At 35.9% G+C, this 7977-nt stretch overlaps 1 long non-coding RNA gene across 1 annotated transcript; it reads right to left on the reverse strand.

Annotated features, from left to right (window-relative positions):
• Positions 1-807, reverse strand: LOC139787105 (uncharacterized). The gene is made up of 3 exons (XR_011722522.1): positions 553-807; positions 261-428; positions 1-160 (listed from the first exon to the last, which is right to left on the reverse strand). It is a non-coding gene; the product is annotated as an uncharacterized lncRNA (long non-coding RNA).
• Between the last annotated feature and the right edge of the window lie 7170 nt (positions 808-7977).

The following is a 7977-nucleotide window of genomic DNA, read 5'->3' on the forward strand; positions in this document are numbered from 1 at the left end:
TGAACCTTTAGCTACAAAATTTATACAGGAAATTTTTATCTACGTCGCTTTGTTTAACCGGTATAGAGCAAAAACGACAACGGTGCAAAAATTGAAATCTCAAAAATGCCGGGGTTTAACCGTTACACTGCATTTTCAATACATATACGTACATCTAATCCTGAAAAATGATAGGATACATCTTAATAATTGTTTTTTAAGAGAAAAATATAAAAATTTATTTAAAATTTTTATGCGAAACGTTATTAAAAAATAGTTACGAGGGTTCCTCTTTCCGCAGAAGTCACTCGCCCGACTTGTTTCACTCCTCGACGTCCGATGACTCTATTCGGTGTCTGAATGGTTGTAATTCCCGTCTCATCCATATTCCATATGCAGTGAGCCTGGAAATGCCCGGAAATGCCTTGGAAATGCACCCGGACTGCTTACTGACGGATTAACCCCAAACATAAGTTTCAGGTTTGATCGCCCACGAAATATTAGACATCAACGATAATGAAAAAACTACACTGGATTCGTGTTCAGCATGCATTACTCTTTATAATCACGTACCTCGAGATTTGGAGAGCAAATATTATAGCAGATATTACAAAATTTCCACGCGCAGAAAATGTAACTTTCACCTTCCGAAAACACGTTTGCCCTCGTAAAAATCATAACACGGCAGGTAACCTGCCGAAACTCCGTTGGTCACATGGGTACCATAAGCAGCGTTTACAATGTTAATAGCGAGTTCGCACAATATACAGGTTCCGAGATATTTGATTTGGCGGATTTACCCCGTTAGCGGTCTAGCCCCGGTCTCCCCTACCATGGCATTATGTTGCATGAAATCTGTTTAAGAACTGAAAGTTTAATAAAAGATGCTAGTGAAAACATTGAGTCATAGGATTATAAAAGAGTTAAAAGTTATAAAATATAGAAATATTACAAGATTATATAAAAGATTATATACAAAAGTTTTCAGAAATAGAAAAGGGTTAAAAGTTATAAGATATAGAAAGTTATTAGATATAGGAAGTCATTAGATATAGGATTATAAGATATAGAAAAAATTAAAAGAATGAATATATATTTATATTAATGTTAACATGTTAATGTGATAAAGTTTATTTTAAAAGTTGATATAAGATGATATATATGTGTTTAACATTTTAATAAACTACTTGGTATTACTCATTATGTGAAATAAAATAAAAATATCAAAAATCCAACTGCCAAATTAAATTTTCGAGAAATAAAATCGAACATTTAAATTACAATCAACCTTACTTTTACAACCGCGAACTGAACACTTAATTCTGCTCGTAGATTTACAACGCGGAGAAAATTCCATATTAATAAAAATACAAAGCCAGTAACGCAAAACCAGTACGACCGCACGTCAAGCCTGTACAATGCCACGAGATCCGTAATACCATGCAGTGCTTTCACTTTCGACCACCAGATGTCATGGCGACGAATGTCAGATCCCAATACCGTACATGAAAAACTAAGATTAATAACGTAACAAAAAAGTTTGAGCCTTCGCTACTATTTTGTGCAAAAGCACATGCAGGTTGATAGGATAAGCAGTATTGCGTGTAGCGAGAGATGGCGCAGCGATCGAACAAAGACAGATTACTATAGTTAAACAAGGACAGATATAGAGAAAACAGGACTAGAAATGTTGACATTACCGACGTCGAGGAAGTTCGGCCTTCGCTTTAGGATCCCCTTAAAGCGGTTTTCATATGTTTTTTCTTCCGACTCGCACAATTCTTCAGTATCTTCATCTGAAGAACTTTCATTATTAATAGGTTCAGGAGTTCGCAACAGCTTTTGCATATCTGCCTTCTGTTCGCCGCAAGGCGTTTCCATTGTCGACTAAAAATGATTGAAGATACTAGTTTATATTACAAATACAAAATATTATTAAAAAGTAGAAACATGCATAATATAACAAAAACGGAGAATATTCTGAATATAACGATTCATCTGAGATTGTTGTATTTAGCGTTTAACTTGTTTAACAGGGGAGTGATGAAGGATTTCCTCGCAACTGAATGTTGGTGGAAAATCTCTGACAAGAGTCGGTTTACATGGCACAAGTGATTAGAAACTTTTTCCTGATCTATAACGTCTTCTAACTATTTGATATTGCAGCGCCCAAGGCTAAGATTGCAATTGGTGCTGTCTTCTTAGCAATATATCTGTTACGATTGATATAATATCTGTGTTTACATTTGGAGCCACCGTATAAGAATCTTTTTTCCGAGAATAAATTTCTAAAATATGGTTTTTTTTCTTCTCTGGAAGATCTCTCATCCATTTTGTCCATGTGACTTTTAGTTCCTTATGAAAGTTAATCTTTAAATGTTTAGCTTCGTTAGAATCCATTCCCAGCAATTTTTGGATCTCATCTCTGTTGGTGTTCTCCTTGGCAATCACCTCAGTCTGGTCTGTAAAACTGTGGACTGTTCTTTAAATTAAGCTGAAACGTTCTGAGAAGACACGTCATCTTTTTCAACAACTGCCTTTACTGTAATATCTGAAAATAAGTACAAAGGAGGAAATAGAGGATAGAGCGAGACAAGAGTAGCACTTGTGCATTTTCGTGAATTCTTGTTTTTATTGAACTTTTTTATAAGATACTCAATGTCAAAAACGTGTGGTTGACACGTTCGTATAGAACTGATGAGTATTGTCTATTTAACTTACCATTAGACTTCCATTCTGCAGTCTTTGACTGATTGTGAGACCAGATCTGAGTGACTTGATGTCAAGACGGTATGGCGCCTAACTTTGAATTACACTCTAAAATGTTGTGAAATTAAGCACTGACGAGCAGTACTACATTGTTAATTCTCTATCATCGAGAACGAGACAGTTAATATAATATAATAGTAATGTTAATTATTATTTGAAACATTACAAATATGCCTGACATACATAACCTTGAAGAAGACGTATCGTATCAACTTAGTAAACTATCGTTTACAGCACTTACGGTCTGTAAAATAAAATTACATTCTATAAATTTTGAGATCCATAAAATTTTAGATTTTTGGAGTTATAAGATATGACATTCAAGTATTTATATACTTTGAACCGTCTGATTTTGACATAGCATAATAATAATACCAATTCGTGAAGGTTGTGTGAATCAATAGCCCGTTTGTTAATATGACGTAATATTATATTTTCGTCATTGAATCTTGTATTGTTGTTCATATCAGTATTATTAGTTAATTTTAATGTCACATTTTCCGCTTTGATGTCTGAACCTCAGATTAAAATCTCGAAAATGGCAATCCATAGTAACTGTGTCATAATATACATTGTCTACTTCTGTCTTTATAAGGAATTTAACCGGAAAAATTACTATTTTCAATATCACTCAGTCATAATAAATATCGTGATATCTGAATATAATAACGTGATTTTTTTGATGGCTGAATCGAGAAATGCAGTAGTTCTAATTGCCCAACTGATGATATATCTTACTTGACGCGCGAGAAGAATTCGAATCGGGAATCCGTTTGTCTCTACGTCTTATGTATATGATAGACAATGTGCAATTACGGACTGTAAAATAAAATTACGTTTTCTAAATTTTGAGATCTATAAATTTTTAGATTTTTAGAGTTATAAGAATTCGACATTCAAGTATTTATATACTTTGAATCGTCTGATTTTGACATATATTTGCTAAAATTGAATCACGGCTCATTAGATCGAAATGGGAAATAACATTTTACAATTTGCTGTTATAAAAATGCACTTGTTTATTTACTATTTACACGATAGGCTTAACGTACACTATAGAGAAGAATATGCCACTCAATATATTAAGTGAAACACAAGCTTTGGGACAACTAACCCGTGTGACTTCTAGCCCCGGTCTCCCCCAATAGAAAATAAAACTACTTACCTGCTTAAGAAAAAATAGATAAAATTGTAACAGAGCGAGCGAAAACACGATGTGCACTTTCCCAGGCAAAGCGAGATTGATATGTTTGAATGGCGGAGAAAGCGATGTTCCATAGATATATAGTTATTCATACGCGGGTTTAGATTTATAACACACTAGCTGGTTACCCGGGCTTCGCCCCGGAGGACATATGTAATAAGACTCTCGCTCTCCTTTTCCCCCTCCCCCTCCCTCTCCCTCTCGCCCTCTCCCTCTCCTCCCTCTCGCCCTCTCGTCCTCTCCCCCCTCTCTCTCTCTTCCCCCCCTCTCTCTCTCTCTCTCTCGTCTCTCTCTCTCTCTCTCTCTCTCATCTCCTCTCTCTCTCTCTCTCTCGACTCTCTCTCGCTCTCTCTCTCTCCTCTCTCAATCTCTCTCGTCTCTCTCCGATCTCTCCGCTCTCTCTCTCTCTCTCTCTCCCATCCTCGGCGTCGATACCTCCTCGTCTCTTCCTCTCATTCTCTCCTCTCTCTCCTCTCTCTCTCGCTCCCCTCCTCTCCATCTCTCTCTCGCTCTCCTCTCGCTCTCTCTCTCTCTCTCTCCAAGCTCTCTCTCTCTCTCTCTCCTCTCTCTCATCCATCCCATCTCCCTCCCTCCCTCCCTCCCCTCCCTCCTCCCTCCCTCCTCCTCCCTCCCTCTCTCTTTGCTTCCCCCTCTCTCTCTCTCTTCCTCTCTCGTCCCTACTCTCTTTTCCTTCTCTCTTTCTCTCCCCCTCTCCCTCTCTCTCCCTCTCTCTCCCCTACCCCCTCTCTCTCTGCTCTCTCTCCTCTCTAAAATGCTATAAATTGAAAAATATTACTTTTTTATCGACTGAAATGCAATTCTGTCGTATACAATACTTGAGATTCACTCAATTATTTCCTAAAAAAATTGGGAAAAATTTCGTAACCAATTTCCAAAAGATACCGGTTCCTAAAAAGATCGGTAACAAAAAACTATACAGTTTATAGCACTATCCCCGGGAAATTCTACCCCTATTTATATACAATTCTTTAAAATTCGTCAATTATTTCTCGAAAATTAGAAAAAATTAAAAAAAAACCCGGTTTCCAGAAAAATCGGTAACAAAACACTATACACTCTATAACATTTCCGGAAAATTCTACCCCTATTTCTATACTTTTAGTAAAAATTTGATCCATTGGTTTCCGAGATCATAGCGAACAAAAAAAAGGCTAATTCGAAAACTTCTGATACGGTTTCCAAGAGATGGTAACAAAAAATTATACACTTTATGGCACTTCCCGGAAAATTCAACCCTGTTTTATATACAATTCTTTGAGATTCCGTCAATTATTTCCCGAAAAATTGAAAAAATTACAAAAACCGGTTTCCAAAAGATCGGTAACGAAAACTATTAACACCCTATAACACTCCCCGGAAAATTCTACCCCTATTTCATATAGGCTTGGTAAAAATTTGGTCCATTGGTTTTCGAGATCATAGCGAACAAAAAACTGCAAACCCTGTTGCTTTATAATAATAGTATAGATAACAGACAATTTATTCTGACAAGGAAAACTTGGAACTACGGAACGTCGATATGAATCATACTTTAACACAGTTTGTAGAGGGGGATCCTCTGAGTATATACCTAAAATATTATTAATTATTGACCAGCTATTTAAAAGTTATTAACAAAAAAGATTTCAGCATCATGTATAAAGACTATTGTTACTTTGTTGAGCAAAAAAGCATAAACAAATAAATAAATTTGAAATAGTCCAAAATTATTGATTTCTTATAAAATATAATATTAAGAATTTGACGGATAAGAAGTATATTAATTAATAACTAACTTTTCCTCTTACATACGTATATTAATGTAATCTTTACACTAGAATGAATCGTTAAACTTGTTTGGTTAAACTTTATACTAAAACTACGTGCAATATTCCGACTATATAAGTATTATTTACATCTTCTATATAGCTTTTTCATATCTTCCTTATATCTTCTTTGCATCTTCTGAGTATAGAAAATTACTGCAAAGGATCCTCACGTATAATGTACTGTGACTATTTTGCATTGCGATTACGCGTAAATGAAGTGAGATGTAAGTGATAGAATATATAATACCTACCGTCAGAAGTTTAGGACCGATCTATGTCCCAGGTAGCAAGGTGACGTCTATTTAACGTCATTTTTTGGTCATGTTCTGACGATTGCGAACGTTATGAAATGACCGTCCAAAGTGCCGTAAAAATGACGTACTTTTGTCTCATCTCCGTGACGTCATATATTGGGACGTCACTAATTACGTAATTATGCCTTCTTGCTTTCTCGTCTGCGTTAAATCGTTCAGGATCAAATTTATCTGGATCAGGATAATCGATGGATCCCGATGCAGTCCAGTATTGGTATAAAATCGAAGTCCCCTTTGGCAGGTGAATGTTCGTTGTCGGTAGATTAATATCTTTGGTACAAATGCGATGCAACATTGGAAGAGGTTGATACTTTCCTCAAGAGTCCTCTGGAATGTATGTAAAGAAAGTAAGAAAAATATATCTCATCCAAAGTACAAACCCATTTATTTAAACTTACATATTATAATAACGAAATATTTTGTTATTTATTATAAAATACTTTGCCTTTTTATTACTTTGGTTAGATAAGGCATTATTGTTCATAGCGTCCATAGGTCCAGATCATGCTTTTGTCACCACACGTTTGTCGATTTCCTTGTGAACTTTGCTGTATATCTCGATGATGAGCTAATTCGTAGAAGCAAACGTTTGCCGTCGCCGCGGAGGTTCGAAGCCAGCTAGGAAAAAGATAAACTTTTGCGCAATAGCTTCCGCCATGGTAAGCTTATTTATGGTTGCTGCAGGTGAATAAAATAATATAGTTTTTTTTTAATAATCTGTTTCAAAAGAAATCTTAATTATTTGATTTACAAAATTGCAACGTAAGTAAATAATTCTTTCTATATACACGCAACACTGATGAACAAATTGTTTGTGAAATATCGGTCTGGCATGCTGGATTCGTTTCCCCATATAAAGTTGCCTTTCGTGGTAAATATATTATGTGTATAGAATAAGTGTACTTCTAAAAATAATTTGTTTGTAGAAATTTCTTGACACTGATTGACATTGCACTTTATTCTACCGAAACGTAAAGGCCTACAGTGCTCCATAATCGAATTACAATATGTTATATGTATAAGTTGTCCAGCTGCCATTATATCCGCACTATATCACGGAGAATGTCTTACTAAATGTGACATACTGACTACGCCAAAGAAAGTATTCGAAATAACCGTTTGATGAAGGTTGCAGAGAAATATGTGAATTTCTTCTCCTCTTCTAAATAAAAAGTCCGTACCGGACGAAACGAAGCCTGCCGGACCGTGCGTTAATTCCGCCGAATTAACCTTTTATAGGCAGGTTGGTATTTTTATTAACCGTGGTAAAAAAAGTAAGTCTAATTACTTTCCAGTTGAAAGTAATAATGCAATGCAATCATTAGCACGCTCTAATGCTATTCGTAAAGTACGATTTTGAAATTCCAGAGTAGATAACCTACTCTGCAACTCGTCGCATTTAGCAGTATCGACTGCTGTTAGCTTATTTGCGTACAATAATTTCACATCGGTCGATTGAGCTCTTGCTCTGCACTATGGACAATAAGTCGAGTCGCGTAGCCATTTCACAATACATTTTTGTCCAAATAGATGCCCACAATTTAGGGAACACAGACGGTGTTCGCCTGTGTTAGACCATGCCTCTAAACATATAGGGCATATATTCTCGTCATAATTAACACTCGCCATAATTCGATAAGAATCACTTTATATAATTATAATACGGAATAGTGTCGTGCTTTTAATAAGCCTTTTCCTCTATCACACACTTGCATCTCTTCTTTTCAGCGTTCAAACTTCTTCTTCTTCCCTCTTTCATCATCATCTCGTCGACCAACGCGGTCGATGCCCAGCATAAAAAGGGATCGGTTAGATTTTGCTGTTCCTTCATTTCTTAGAAATATTTAGGTTTGGATTTTCAGGGGTTTATCTTGGATTGCTT

This window comes from Temnothorax nylanderi, unplaced genomic scaffold (genome assembly GCF_030848795.1).
Source record: "Temnothorax nylanderi isolate EJ_2023f unplaced genomic scaffold, tnyl_v1.0 TNYL_tig1272_pilon, whole genome shotgun sequence".
In the NCBI taxonomy this organism is placed as follows: Eukaryota; Metazoa; Arthropoda; class Insecta; order Hymenoptera; family Formicidae; genus Temnothorax; species Temnothorax nylanderi.